This window comes from Porites lutea, chromosome 3 (assembly GCF_958299795.1).
Source record: "Porites lutea chromosome 3, jaPorLute2.1, whole genome shotgun sequence".
In the NCBI taxonomy this organism is placed as follows: domain Eukaryota; kingdom Metazoa; phylum Cnidaria; class Anthozoa; order Scleractinia; family Poritidae; genus Porites; species Porites lutea.
The window spans coordinates 39,307,462-39,323,077 of NC_133203.1; the positions used below are offsets into that span (position 1 = coordinate 39,307,462).

A 15,616-nucleotide genomic window follows, 5' to 3' on the forward strand; every position below is an offset into this window, starting at 1 on the left:
TGGGTCTAAACGAAAGCCACCGAAAAAATAACTCGAAACTTCGCGTGACGTTCATGCTTCTTATTTCACTGAACGACCTGAGTGTGTAAATTTGAGGGACCAGGGAAATGTGCGATAATACAAATAAACCATTGGGTTTAAATTAATATAACCCTTTAAGTCACAAGAGTGAGCAACATAAATCTTCTCCAGAGAAAATTAGTACATAATCAGGGGAAAAGCTTACGAGAACTCGTTAAATTACCATTAAAGGGGAAATGCATTGATCTTTTATCAAATTCTTCCGACTAATTATCGAAGAAAATGTATATAGAACAGTCGGGAGAATTTGCAGGTCACTTATGGTGCAGAGGCTTCTTTTTGTCGCACAGAGGCCAGGCAGAGCGAAGAAGAAACTATTTCTTAATTATTGCAAGAACTATTAAAATGCATAGCGGGAACATCTGTAGAAAAGGGACCTTCAGCATTAAAGTCCTTCATTTTCTTTATATAAAAGAAAACGATCAACAAAGAACTGCTCTGTCCATTTTCAGAAAACGCAATGTCTACTTATCAATATCTATTTACAAACCCGCCCGACAGAAAAAAGAGTTGAATTTTTAAACAAAACAGATTAATCTTCCCTGGAACGATTGATCTAGCAACAAACGAAGTCATCCTTACTGCATCTTACAGTTAAAAGACAAAACCTAAAAAAAACAGAAACAAGACTTAACAAAAGCTTAAGACGGAAGTCTTTACAAGCCATCTTCAGCTACATGCCTCATATGGTTTTCATAATGTTGAAGAAGAAGAGATTCACTTCTCATCTCCTCTTGACAAATCCAACAGCTGTGTTTCTCAGTAACGTCCAGTTGTTGGTCTTTTATACTACTGTTTCTAGTCTCTCTCTGTGACAGTGTGCTGTTGGTCAATCCTGCCCTTATATTACTTCCTGCTCTCTTACGATTACGAAGCACACGTTTAAATGGACCTTTGCTACTGTCACATTTCTGCAACATTTTTCTAATGTGGACTTCTTCATGCCTCTTAAAAACTCTTAGATGAGTGAAACACTTGCCACAATGTTTACATTTAAAAGGCGTTTCCCCAGTGTGAACCCTTTCATGAATCCTTAGGTCTCCTGTTCGGCTAAAACACTTGCCACACTGTTTACATTCAAAAGGCTTTTCCCCAGTGTGAACTCTTTCATGAATCTTTAGAACTCCTGCTCGGCTAAAACACTTGCCACACTGTTTACATTCAAAAGGCTTTTCCCCAGTGTGAACTCTTTCATGAATCCTTAGAACTCCTGCTCGGCTAAAACACTTGCCACATTGTTTACATTCATAAGGCTTTTCCCCAGTGTGAACTCTTTCATGAATCCTTAGGTCTCCTGTTCGGCTAAAACACTTGCCACACTGTTTACATTCAAAAGGCTTTTCCCCAGTGTGAACTCTTTCATGAATCCTTAGAACTCCTGCTCGGCTAAAACACTTGCCACACTGTTTACATTCAAAAGGCTTTTCCCCAGTGTGAACTCTTCCATGAACCCTTAGGTTTCCTATGAGGCTAAAACACTTGCCACATTGTTTACATTCATAAGGCTTTTCCCCAGTGTGAACTCTTTCATGAATCCTTAGGTGTTCTGCTCGGCTAAAACACTTGCCACACTGTTTACAGTCATAAGGCTTTTCCCCAGAGTGAACTCTTTCATGTCTCCTTAGATCTCTTGCTTGGCTAAAACACTTGCCACACTGTTTACAGTCATAAGGCTTTTCCCCAGAGTGAACTCTTTCATGTCTCCTGAGGTCTCCTGATTGCCTAAAACACTTGCCACACTGTTTACATTCATAAGGCTTTTCCTCTCTCATGACTCCTTAGGTGTCGAGCTCGGCTAAAACAATTGGCACACTGTTTACACTTAAAAGACATGAACTGCAGCTTCCTTTGCACCCTTTCAACATAAAAAAGACATTATTTAACCTTTTTATTCAATTAAATCCAGCCAGAAACTCATAAGGGGTTATGCCTTTCTGATCCAGCTAGTTTAAAGAGACACTGCCCTGACATATGAACAATCCTTAAAATAACGGGGGAACTACTTAAACAAAGTCAAAGTTAACATGTGTTTAAGGCCTAGCCATGGTCTAGGTGTCTCAATAAACAACAGTTTAACCATGTTTAAAATACATTATTTAAACATGTTTGTTTTTTTCTTGTCAATGGCTGAACAATATGTCTCACAAGGAAATGCATTGTCTGCGGTGTTATTTGTATGCACATCTAATTCCCTGTTGGAAGTTTTACTCAATATGGTCTCTAAACCTGGTCACAACAAATTATAGGTCTCCTTACGTCTAATGCTTTACGAAACACTTACCACAGTGTTTACTCATTAAAAACATGGACTGCAGTTTTCTTTTAGACTGCTTGCAGTCCCCCTTTTCTCTTAAAATCCGTCTAATTCTTATCTCATCCAGTGCGATTGCAAACCATGACGTTATTATTACGGAGACGAGATGAGAAAAGATGGATTTTTACTTCTCAGGCTTACGCCCTCATTTCCTGCGGCTCCCAACTTTGCCGCTCGCGTGCTTAGGTTTCGTGTGCAGTAACTTTGCAAAGAAAAACAAGAGACTGCTCGCAGTCTAGTTTCATTTACACCCTTTCAACAAAAAATAAACATAATCTTATTCAACTTTCTTAAAGCATTAAATTAAGATAGAGTTAAGAGGTACTAGAGTGATTTTAGTTGACCCGTGAAACAAATAATAACTACAAGTGCGAAATAGCTACAAGTAAACAAAAGAAGACAATGGAATTAGTGCATAATAGCACATAGTCAATTGCAGCTGCAAAAATCTCCCGAAAACAGGCAAATTTTGCATAGCAAATGTTAGGGGCAGGAACACTAATTCTACTGCAATTTGAAGTCAATTCTTAACTGTTTCTGTGTTTTTTCTAGTTAAAAATGTGCTTGTCCCATGGACAAGTCATGACAAAGGTTTACATGTCTAAACTACATTTCTACCTGTCCCAGACAGTCAGACATAGGTTTTGGCACACCCTTAATGTTTGGAAGGGAAGGTTAGTCTTTTTATGGGTTTATTGCTTTTTTAAAATGCCTTTTTTAAATGCCTTTTTTACATATAAATGAAAGGCAAAAAACAATAAATTGCACAAAATATACACATTCCGAATCTGAAAAGAATCTCAAAAGGCAAGGAAGGCCATGAAGGCCTACAGGTGAGACTTTCTCTTTACATTAGATTTCATTATTATTATAGCTATTACATATACTTATATAAATAAGGTACAGCATATAATAAGGTAATTTACAAACATATAAAATATATTAAGAGAAAGTTAAGTGTCTCTGATAATTAATTATAAATTAGAATCGCTTCCAGAAAGGGAAAGGGCTTTAACAAGGAAAATGTGAGAGGGGTCAAGATGGCATGTGATTAACATGTAATACCCTAAGTAAAAATTATAAAACCAAATTATATCTGCAGTAATAATTAAAAAACAACATGCAGTGTTTCATCTGATATTTAGACACCAAGAAGTGGGTTGAAAAACGACACCCAGCCGAGTTTTTTAAACATCAACTTCGAGGTGCCTGGATATCGGATGGAACATTAAGGGTCTGAATGGGCTGGTCCACATGTCGGTTGTCGGTAAAGATTTCATTACTTTGTCAGTTGTCGGTTAAAATTTTCGATATTTGTTGGTTGTCGGTAAATCTCCGTTGATGATTAACAAAGCAAGTTAATTTTTAATATTGGTCATTTAATTCACACAGTTTAAACTTTTCTGCAGTAAGTAAAAAACTTCTTCATTCATCGTCAATTCATCATTTGATTGCAATGGAACCTCAAAAAATACTGGTTTCTTTAAGCTACACAATCGCTTATTTCACCTTTGTTTTGGAAAGAGAAAATCACCAATCTTTCTATCCTTAATTTGTTTTCTTCCATGATGCCATCAATTACATTTTGTGAGTTCAGAGGTGGCTAAGGAGGCCAATGTGAGGACGAAAGTGTCCGCTACATGTGATGCACATGATGTAAGCTGAGGTCGATGAGTTTCTGCATGACTGAGCAAGATTTATGAATTAGACCTTTTCACTTCGTACACTCTTCATCTGCTGGCTCAGCACCCTCACTGATGAGGCTGTGCCACTTTAATCTGTCTTGAGTCGGTTTTTCCCAGTTTAGACCAGCAAAGTAATCAAGAGAGAATAAGTTAGTGGTCAAGTGAGAATATGAGTCGAATTTCAGTAAAATTATTTTTAGTGACTAAAGTCTGTTTCCTGGGTCGTTTTCGAATACTGATTTATGGCTCGTGCCTTAGCTGTGGAATGTTTTGAACTCACTGCTGCCTATGACTGAAATCAAATTTGGAACTTCCAGTTGCCAGTACCCTTCTGTTGCTATAGACTGGTTCTCGCCTTAAACCGCAGAGGCGAGTTTTGCCACTCAGATAAGCAAAGTAGTGTCCAAGAAAACCTCCCAATTTTGTCAGATGTAGTCCTTTCAGTATTCTCAAAGCATCCCTCATAATTTCTATGTCAACTGGAATGCAGTGGCGCTCGATCGCAACCTCTTAACCTTTTCAAAAGAAATTTACAATCACTCTTATAACTTCACTTATGACTTGAGCATGGATAAAAAGCAGGCAGTGAAAGTACTGCAGCAGTACGTCTTGTGGGTTCAATTACCACGCACTGTGCAGGAAATGAGTGCTCGCTTTCCTGGATTTCTCCAGAAAAGGGGGAGAAACAAAGGCACACCATTTGATGGGTCTGAAATAAGTTTTAAAGGAGGTGCAGGTACAAAACAGGCGTTCTTCTATACATGCTGGGAAAGAGAGGGAAATCGAACCTTCAAGACATGGATTTTACAACAATTTGACTCAAGTAATTTAACGACAGGAAATTTTATAAGTACCAAAAACTGGAATTTAATGTCATTTACCTCTGGTCTCGAAATAGGGCCAACTAAAAGACCCTCCATGTGGTGGAAACAAATCAAGCAAAATACTTTTGACAAAAAAAAAGGAAAATACAAGACAAATGAAAAAATATGACTTATTTCTGAACACAAATATCTGTACAATGTTGGACCATGTCAGCAGTCGGTTAATTTCTTCCCCGTCAGCAGATGGTATTTTTTCTCAGTTTTGTCAGTTATACTTTCCGCCGTTTGTCACTAGTCGGTCAACCCTATTGAGACCCTCAGCACTGAGTGGAGTTTTTGATATACATTACCATAAAATTCTGAAAATAAGCCCTGGGGCTTATATTTTTCAAAGGCCCTTTTAGAGGGGTTTATTATTTATTATTTTTATTTTTAGAGGGGCTTATATACGGAGGGAAAAATAAATTGAGTTTCAAAATCGTCCAGGCTTACACTTGGAGGGAAATTTGCACCTCATAATTAATTGGGCTGGATTATATTTGGATTTTATGTCAGTAATTTGCAGAAAAGTTTTACTGACTCTCGCCTTGAAGATGTAGACCTTTCTAAAACACAGCTGTGCAAGGACATCTAAGCCAAGAGCGAAGAGTGACCTACACAAACAGCAATAAACTGTAACACTTTGTGAATGCAATCATTTGGCACACTTAATAGCTCTTTGGCAAATGGAAAAATTTATATGTTACTGTACTGTTATTGCTTTGTTTCACTTTGTATTTGAGGACATTTGAGGGGTTTGTTTTGTTACCAGTTGGGGGGCTTATATTTGGAGGAGCTTATACATGGAGGGGCTTTTTTTGGGAATTTTACTGTAGCTTCTCAAATGAACAATAATTATTCGAGAAATTCAGAGATAAAGTTTGCAAAATTTTATGGTAATTAGTATCTGATATCCAAACAGCTGTCTCGGTTGTGATTTTCTTTGTTTTCTCTTTATGAATTATTAATGAGTTTGAGAAGCAAATCCACATTTCCTTTGATAGAACACAAAAAAAATGAGATGGCAGAATTTTGGCCAGCAACAAACTGGAGATGCTGTTATATTCTTCTGTTTCCCTTCTTATGACCAAGAACAAACTCCATCAATAGTACTACTTCAATTTTACCAAAACACTGGAGTAAATGATCAAAAGTCGATTCCCGATAACTTTAACCTTCCAGGTAAAATAATCTAAAAAAGTTCAAGTTAGCAGGAGTTTGAGTTATCAGCAGTTCCAAAGCAAATAACCAGAAATAAGAAAAGGGGATGAGGAAAGAATACAACTAACATGCATACTTCAAAACTTCATTTTGATAAATACACAGTGCTAAGCACCATTTTCAATTGAACTGACAATAAATTAAAAACAAGGAATATGTGGTTGCTACTGTAAAATAATTTCAAATGAATGTTTCAGACTACAGCACTTTTTTAAAATTTGTCTGGTACTTGAAGCATAGTTCAAGTTAACGAGAGTACTTTTACACAGAAAATAATGATCTGAAGGAAACAAAAATTACTTCAACTGAGGGTAAAATGAAAGGAAATCCATGATGGAAATCCAGGAAAATAGATTTTGGTTTGAGTTAACGTAGGGTTTGAGTTAGAAAGGTTTCGAGTTACTGGGAGTTGAATTAATGGTACTTGGACAAGTGCGATCTCAGCGAGTGGATGTGCGCTTTGAGCGAGTACAGTTTTGGTTGAACTTGTCTCATAACTATGTCTAGAAAAGCTAACAACTCAAATTTAAAGCACTTCAACATCAGAATGATTTAATGACGAAAGAACTTCAAACAGTGCGTCATGAATTCAGCCAACCTTAAGAGTCTTTCAATCACACACGGATGAAGCAAGCAAACATGGTGGTCAAAGTCAACCTGGACCAGATCCCGTAAATACCAAGATGTGACAGTTCATTAGTGGTGAGTACAACGATTTGACTGTTTTTGTAAAGCAGCTAAGAAAGATCTTGCTAAGAAAGTCTCTTACTGCTCAAGTAAGCGAAATGGCAGGAGTATTGGATGACCTAATCAAATACAGTTACAGATTTTATTAATGTCAAGCTATTGGGTATTCCAGAGATTGATCCGACTAGCCAAGAACCTGCTGTTGAGATGGCTCAACTCTTCATTTGCCTATTCAATTCAATAGGGGCTAATGTTATTCTCAACATTCTTTGAATGGTCCAAAACCTATAATTTGCAAATTTGTGCTGGGAATTGCTCAGAAAGAATTCATGTCACATCACCGACAAATCACTGAAGTGGACCTGACAGCCATGGATCTTGACAGGGATCTTTTGAACGCGATGATCTTAGACCATCTAACACCAAATGAGCAAAAGTTCCTATTTGAAGCAAAGAGGTTTAAGACCAGGTTCAGTTATGCTTAAAGCTGGGCAAGGAACCAAGTCATTTACCTTTGGCAATCTGAAAACAGCCCACTCTTAAGAGTGAAAGACCTTGGTGTACTACAAAGAATGGCGCAGGAGGAAAGTGACACTTAATTTGTAACAAGATAAGTCCTTATTTTTTATATACACAGGGCTGTCAAAAAGTTTTCAAGTAGCAGGCTGATAATGAATGATAGGCTGCTTTGGATATCGCACCAAAACCACAAGTTCTTCTTGAGGGCCGAGACATCTAGGGACATTTTCAAATTTAGACTCTCGGAAATGGCATTTCCAGATGTTTTCAAGAGCTATTTTCCACCGCAGACGCCATGTTGTTTCGTCAGAATACAAGCAGGACTGGGAACAATGCCGTCAAAATGTCCCAGGCATTCCATGACATCGCACAGTTTGAAGGTTTCGGTGATTTAAACCTGTTTAAATATGCGTTCAGTGTCATTCAAAACTGGGAAATGCACACTTTACAATTTTATTCAACAGCGCTTATTTTTCGTGAGCAGTTATGGTAGAAGGAGATGAAAGTAGCGGGCTAAGGATGGCTAACTAGCCGGCAGTTTTGGTCAGCTACTGGCCCTTATTGACAGCCCTGATACATATAAACATATTTGTCTACTCAAATTATCGCTTTTGCTAAAGAGACAAAGTCCAAGAAATTACTGTTGCAAGAACTGTCTTACCATGGAGTTAATATCATTTTTTTACAATCATGGTCAGGTTCTTGAATCACTAGGTTTGGGTTCTTTATACATGTATATGCGGGTTTTTACTGTATTTGAACAATTTCTCTGTCTCCTCACGGGAGATTTCAAATGCCATACCGTACCCTCTGCTCCCCTCTCTTTTCAAACATTGATACCTGCATAAACAAAGGCGATTGGCGCTTTCAACTTTAAATTTTAACAGCAATCAAGGTCACAAAAAACTCCTCTGCGCCCCGTGTCTATGCACAAGCTACAATCGCCCGCCATTAATGAGCTTCTAAAATACTGTTTTTTCGTTACTGTCGATCAGTCCTGTCACTGAATTCATTCTAAGATGATATATCATATACTGAGAAGCTTTTCTTACCTTTTTAAATGAGGTTTCAGCACTTATGTGATCAATCCACAAGATCTAACTCTGTTCGCTGCGATTTCGCTTCTGTCAATGTCCCCGTACATGACGTAGATACCTAGGGAGGAGTACTTAGTCCCCCAACCGTAAACACAGGCACGTCTAACGTGCATGACCTTTTCCAGAAGTTGCGTCATCCCAAATGAAAAGTAAGGAAAAGCGTAGTGAGAACAATAGCCGATTAGTAGTAGGCTCCTGGGTTAATGAAATATCTCCTTAACGCAAACATTTGTACAGTGTACAGTTGAACCCGGCTTTGTGAATGGACACCTGCTTATTACAGCCACCTCGTTCTTACAGATGTTCCCTTTTTCATAAGTTACAAGACTCTCCCGATAAAACAAGGTCGTAACGAGGTATATGGGATCAGGGGTCAACAGTAAAAATTAGAGTGTGATCAGGGAATACAGCGGCGGGATCTGGGATCACAGGCCGTAGGAATCGGATGAGAAGTGTTTTAAGGAGTTAAGGGATGGTTTACGGGTTTTCCGACAGAACAACAAAGACCACAAATTTCTGCAAATTCTGACATGCTCTGCAAACGTTTTAAAATTCAGTTCTGTAGAAGTTTAACGTTGAAACATTTCAATTGGGTACCAAACCGCATGCAATCCGATCTGCTGGACTAGCTGGACTACAAAACCCTGGTACTTTCCTTAAATTGAGAGATATTTATCTTTATTGCTTTATTAACACATTTCTGACTCTGATGGGTTGACCTGTTGACTCATTTTGTTGGAGATATACACTAAGGTGACTGAGCTACCGGAATTGGTCAAAGTCTTTGATAGTCTGCTGCACAGCCGTTTTTAATGTCGTCACGCAACGCTTCTCCCCCATTGCGTGACTGCCCAATATGGATTCTGGAAAAAAAATTTTCGCTCTGGGATTGATCCTCTCGTTACGCACATTTACACCGTTGTAGGGCACCCTTTTTTTAGATTCAAGCTAACTGGATCCGCTGAGAACTGGTAAACTGCTCCCGGGGGGGGGGGGGGGTTACTCCCCTATAAAAATGACGGGGGTGCTTGTCGCCCAATATGGATTCTGGAAAAAAAATTTTCGCTCTGGGATTGATCCTCTCGTTACGCACATTTACACCGTTGTAGGGTACCCTTTTTTTAGATTCAAGCTAACTGGATCCGCTGAGAACTGGTAAACTGCTCCCGGGGGGGGGTTACTCCCCTATAAAAATGACGGGGGTGCTTGTCGCACTTTTAGCGGGGTTAAATTGCTGGATTGGTACCGCTTAGGGTGATAAAACCTAAAATGACTGCTGCCAGAGTTGTTAAGAATTCTGTTTAAAACAATACACTTTATTATAATTAGGATACAGATTTATGACAATATTTTCAAAAAGTCCCGGGAAAGAAAGTGTTGGAGAGTTATCTTTATTACTATTAAAATTTGCAGTGCCAGTAATATAATTTGTTGTTGTTGAATTGGTACCTCGGAGGGGTGGAAATGAATTTGGGACAGGCCCATAAAACAAAATTTTGGTACCTTTTAGGGGTGTTCTCGAAATTTTCCGACGACCTAGCCCGGGGCAGTACCCCCCGGGCACTGCTCACTATATTATGCCGAGGGGTAACCCAACTGGGATTTATCAAAACCTACACCAGTATGATGGTCAGATAGTGATGTACGACTAGAGGCACTCCTAAACTTAGCTAGGCGGCGACTGAAACAAAGCTAGCTAGAGCAAACGCTTTTTATCCTAGAATTATATACTGCATCAAAATTCGTTTTGCTTGTGTCGTTGCTGTTAAGTTGCCGTTGTTACATGATATTGATCAAATTTTAAAAGGAAGGCTTAAATGACACGAACAGAGCACAAAACGATATATTATTATTATAAGAGCTCTAAAGTGGAACGGATTATGATAGAAATAATAACTCGAAAATAAAGACGGGAGCCAAACTTAATTCTCCAGTCAGTAACTTATAGGGCCGTTTAAACGACGAAAATAAGACGCGTCTTACATAGGACACGTCCTAAATAAGACTCAAACTATCTCGTATAAACGGCACATTTCGCTTGAAATTTAGCTAAGACGCGTCTTATCTAAGAACAGCCCCTAACACCTGTTCCTCGATAAGACGCGTCTTTGCTAAGTCGCGTCTTAATGTGTCGTTTATACGGGATAGTCTTATTTTTCCAGTAGACCCGAAACCTCTTATTTCAGTGGTCCCCTTTTATCTGCACTTCCATTGTTTTCAGGGATAGGGGCATTGTTATGTGACAATCCCTATTGTTTTCCCAGCTAATCAAAAAGAATCGTTCAAATAGGTACGGGATCGTCCTATTTTTTCCTCGTATAGATGGCCCTAGTGTGACTAAAATAAAATTAATCGAAATGAGACACTTTATTTAGCATTTCATCCAGTTTTTGTCAAGTATACGCAGTTAATCGGGGATCAAGGTTGGCAACAATTTTGGGATCAGGATCAAAATTTTTAATCCCATATTTTGGTCTTTTGAGGCCGTTTTAAAGTCGGGAATAGATATACCTCAATAAGACCTTGTCTAGAAACGAAAATTTCTTACTGACCTGTGTCTTTTTTTTTTTTTAAATGAACAAATTCACTTAGAAGGATAACTTCGCTTTAATATGAGCACATAGGCGTACGGTCCGGGGGACGGCACCCCAGCCCCCACCCCAAACTTTGGGCAACGCAGTTTTTTTTCTCTATTATTAAAGAGAGGTCACCCTTCTAAGCGACTGGGTTAATTAAAAAAAAATGGATCCCTTATTTCCGTTTTGGCGCGTTAAATTTGGACAAACTTGAAGGATGTAAAGTAAAGGTTGTAAATTTTGGTCTAAACGAAAGCCACCGAAAAAATAACTCGAAACTTCGCCTGACGTTCACGATTCTTTTTTCACTGAACGACCTGAGGGTGTTACATTGTAAATTTGAGGGACCAGGGAAATGGGATATAATACAAATAAACCATTGGGTTTAAATTAATATAAACCTTTAAGTCACAAGAGTTAGCAACATAAATCTTCTCCAAACAAAATTAGTACATAATCAAGGGAAAAGCTTATGAGAACTGGTTAAATTATCATTAAAGGGAAAATGCATTGATCTTTTATCAAATTCTTCCAACTAGTTATCGAAGAAAATGTATATGTTGTGGTTCAATTTTATCCTTGGTTCAAATTTTCTTTCCTTTTGTTTCAAACTCATTATCATGTTATTATCATACATTACCATACCCAAAAACAAAAGAAAAGAAAATTTCAACCACGGATAAAATTGAACCACAACATATATAGAACAGTCTGGAGAATTTGTAGGTCACTTTTGTTTCAGAGGCTTCTTTTTGTTGCACAGAGGCTAGGCAGAGGGAAGAAGACGCTATTTATTTATTATTGGTAGAACTATTAAAATGCACAGCGGGAACATCTGTAGAAAAGGGACCTTCAGCATTAAATTCCTTGATTTTCTTTATATAAAAGAAAACGATTAACAAAGAACTGCTCTGTCCATTATCAGAAAACGCAATGTCTACTTATCAATATCTATTTACAAACCCACCCAACAGAAAAAAAAAGTTGAATTTTTAAACAAAACAGATTAATCTTCCCTGGAACGATTGATCTAGACACAAACAAAGTCATCCTTACTACATCTTACAGTTAAAAGACAAAACCTAAAAAAAAAAACAGAAACAAGACTTAACAAAAGATTAAGACCGAAGTCTTTACAAGCCATCTTCAGCTACACGCCGATAAATCAAAGGTAACAAAACGACATCGGAGATAATATTCACAGTTGAAAAAGCAAACCCTTAAAAACGGAAACGAAACTAATTAACAATTCCCAAAGACCGAAGCGTTCGTCAACTTTCCGAACCATCTTCAGCTACATGTGTCATATGGTTTTCATAATGTTGAAGAAGAAGAGATTCACTTCTCATCTCCTCTTGACAAATCCAACAGCTGTGTTTCTCAGTAATGTCCAGTTGCTGGTCTTTTATACTACTGTTTCTAGTCTCTCTCTGTGGAAGTGTGTTGTTGGTCAATCCTGCCCTTATATTACTTCCTGCTCTCTTATGATTACGAAGCACACGTTTAAATGGACCTTTGCTACTGTCACATTTATGCAACATTTTTCTAATGTGGACTTCTTCATGCCTCTTAAAAACTCTTAGATGAGTGAAACACTTGCCACACTGTTTACATTTATAAGGCTTTTCCCCAGTGTGAACCCTTTCATGACTCTTTAAGTTTTCTGTTCGGCTAAAAGACTTGCCACACTGTTTACATTCATAAGGCTTTTCCCCAGTATGAACTCTTTCATGTCTCCTAAGGCGTTCTGCTTGGATAAAACACTTGCCACACTGTTTACATTCATATGGCTTTTCCCCAGTGTGAACTCTTTTATGTCTCCTTAGGTCTCCTGATTTGCTAAAACACTTGCCACACTGATAACAGTCATAAGGCTTTTCCCCAGTGTGAACTCTTTCATGAATCCTTAGGTCTCTTGCTTGGCTAAAACACTTGCCACACTGTTTACATTCATAAGGCTTTTCCCCAGTGTGAAGTCTTTCATGTCTCCTAAGGTGTTCTGCTTGGATAAAACACTTGCCACACTGTTTACAGTCATACGGCTTTTCCCCAGTGTGAATTCTTTCATGTTTCCTTAGGCTTCCTGCTTCACGAAAACACTTGCCACACTGTTTACATTCATACGGCTTTTCCCCAGTGTGAACTCTTTCATGTCTCCTTAGGTCTCTTGCTTGGCTAAAACACTTTTCACACTGTTTACATTCATAAGGCTTTTCCCCAGTGTGAAATCTCTCATGAATCCTTAGGTGTCCTGCTCGGCTAAAACACTTGCCACACTGTTTACATTTAAAAGGCTTTTCCCCAGTGTGAACTCTTTCATGAATCCTTAGGTTTCCTATGAGGCTAAAACACTTGCCACATTGTTTACAGTCATTCCGCTTTTCCCCAGTGTGAACTCTTTCATGTTTCCTTAGGCTTCCTGCTTCACTAAAACACTTGCCACACTGTTTACATTCATAAGGCTTTTCCCCAGTGTGAACTCTTTCATGTCTCCTTAGGTCTCTTGCTTGGCTAAAACACTTGCCACACTGTTTACATTCATAAGGCTTTTCCCCAGTGTGAAATCTCTCATGAATCCTTAGGTCTCCTGCTTGGCTAAAACACTTGCCACACTGTTTACATTCATAAGGCTTTTCCCCAGTGTGAAATCTCTCATGAATCCTTAGGTCTCCTGCTTGGCTAAAACACTTGCCACACTGTTTACATTCATAAGGTTTTTCCCCAGTGTGAAATCTCTCATGAACGTAACCCTTAGGTGTCCTGCTCGGCTAAAACACTTGCCACAATGTGTACACTTAAAAGACATGAACTGCAGCTTACTTTGCACCCTTTCAACATAAAAAAGACATTATTTAACCTTTTTATTCAATTAAATCCAACCAGAAACTCATAATGGGTTATGCCTTTCTGATCCAGCTAGTTTAAAGAGACACTGCCCTGACTTATCGACAATCCTTACATAATGGGGAGATTACTTAAACGAAGTCAAAGTTAACATGTGTTTAAGGCCTAGCCATGGTCTAGGTGTCTCAATAAACAACAGTTTAACCATGTTTAAAATACATTATTTAAACGTGACTGAGCCGTGTTTTTTTTGTCAATGGCTAAACAATATGTGTCGCAAGGAAATGTATTGTCCGTGGTGTTATTTGTATGCACATCTAATTCCCTGTTGGAAGTTGTGACTCAATATGGTCTCTACACCCGGTCAAATGACAACAACTTATAGGTCTCCTTATGTCTACTGCTTTACGAAACACCACAGTGTTTACTCTTTAAAAACATGGACTGCAGTTTCCTTTACACCCTTTCAACAAAAAATAAACACAATATTATTCAACTTTCTTAAAGCATTAAGATAGAGTAAAGAGGTACTAGAGTTATTTTACTTGGCCCATGAAACAAAATAATAATAACTACAAGTGTGAAATAGCTACAAGTAAACAACAGAAGACAATGGAATTAGTGCATAATAGCACATAGTCAATAATTGCAGCTGCCCAAATTTCCTGAAAACAGGCAACTTTTGCATAGCAAATCTTATTGGCAGGAACACAAATTCTACTGCAATGTGAAGTCAATTCTTAACTGTTTCTGTGTTTTTTCTAGTTAAAAATGTGCTTGTCCCATGGACAAGTCATGACAAAGGTTTAAATGCCTGAACTACATTTCTACCTGTCCCAGACAATTGGACATAGGTTTTGGCACACCCTGAATGTTTGGAGGGGAAGGTTAGTCTTTTTTTTGGTTTATTGCTTTTTTAATGCCTTTTTTACATATAAGTGAAGGGAAAAGACAATAAATTGCACAAACGAAACACATTTTGAAAGTAAAAAGAATCACAAAAGGCAAGGAAGGCCATGAAGGCCTACAGGTAAGACTTCCTCTTTACATTAGATTTCATTATTATTATAGCTATTACATATACTTATATAAATAACGTACAGCATATAATAAGGTAATTTACAAACATATAGAATACATTAAGAGAAAGTTAATTGTCTCAAATAATTACTTATTATTCTCAATTGCTTTACTGACATCTCAGAAAGGGCCAGGGCTTTAACAAGGAAAATTTGAGAGGGGTCAAGATGGCATGGGATTAACATATAATACCCTATGTAAAAATTATAAAACCATAATATCAGGGTTGTCACAAAGGGCTGGGGGCCGGGGATTTCCCCCGGCTACTCAGAGCATGGGCCCCGGCTACTTTCGTCGTTAAATTAAACCAAAAGAGCACACTTTTTAAACACACTAAGACTATCCATCAAACTAAATGCAAGTTTCATCTGCAGCAGGTTTAAGTAATTTTGAAATACTCGCGTGCAAAAACTAAGAAATGTCGGAAAAAGACATCTGACTTAGATTTGGTACTAGTACAATCACGCGCAAAAACTCTCCGTTCGCGAAATGATCAGTAGGGAGTTTTAGCAACGATGACGGCGACGGCAACGAGAACGTCAAAAAGCAATAGGTTTATTGAGCAAAACAATTAGTTCGCACGTGCATCACGCTTTTTTGTACATTCTTTGCCGTTACTGCACGACTACGACGTGAAAATGCCTAGTTT

General features: G+C 38.2%; 1 pseudogene; it reads right to left on the reverse strand.

The window, feature by feature from the left end:
- Positions 1 to 210: 210 nt before the first annotated feature.
- The window catches only part of LOC140929987 (uncharacterized), a 41,760-nt pseudogene continuing 26,354 nt past the window's right edge, over positions 211 to 15,616 (reverse strand).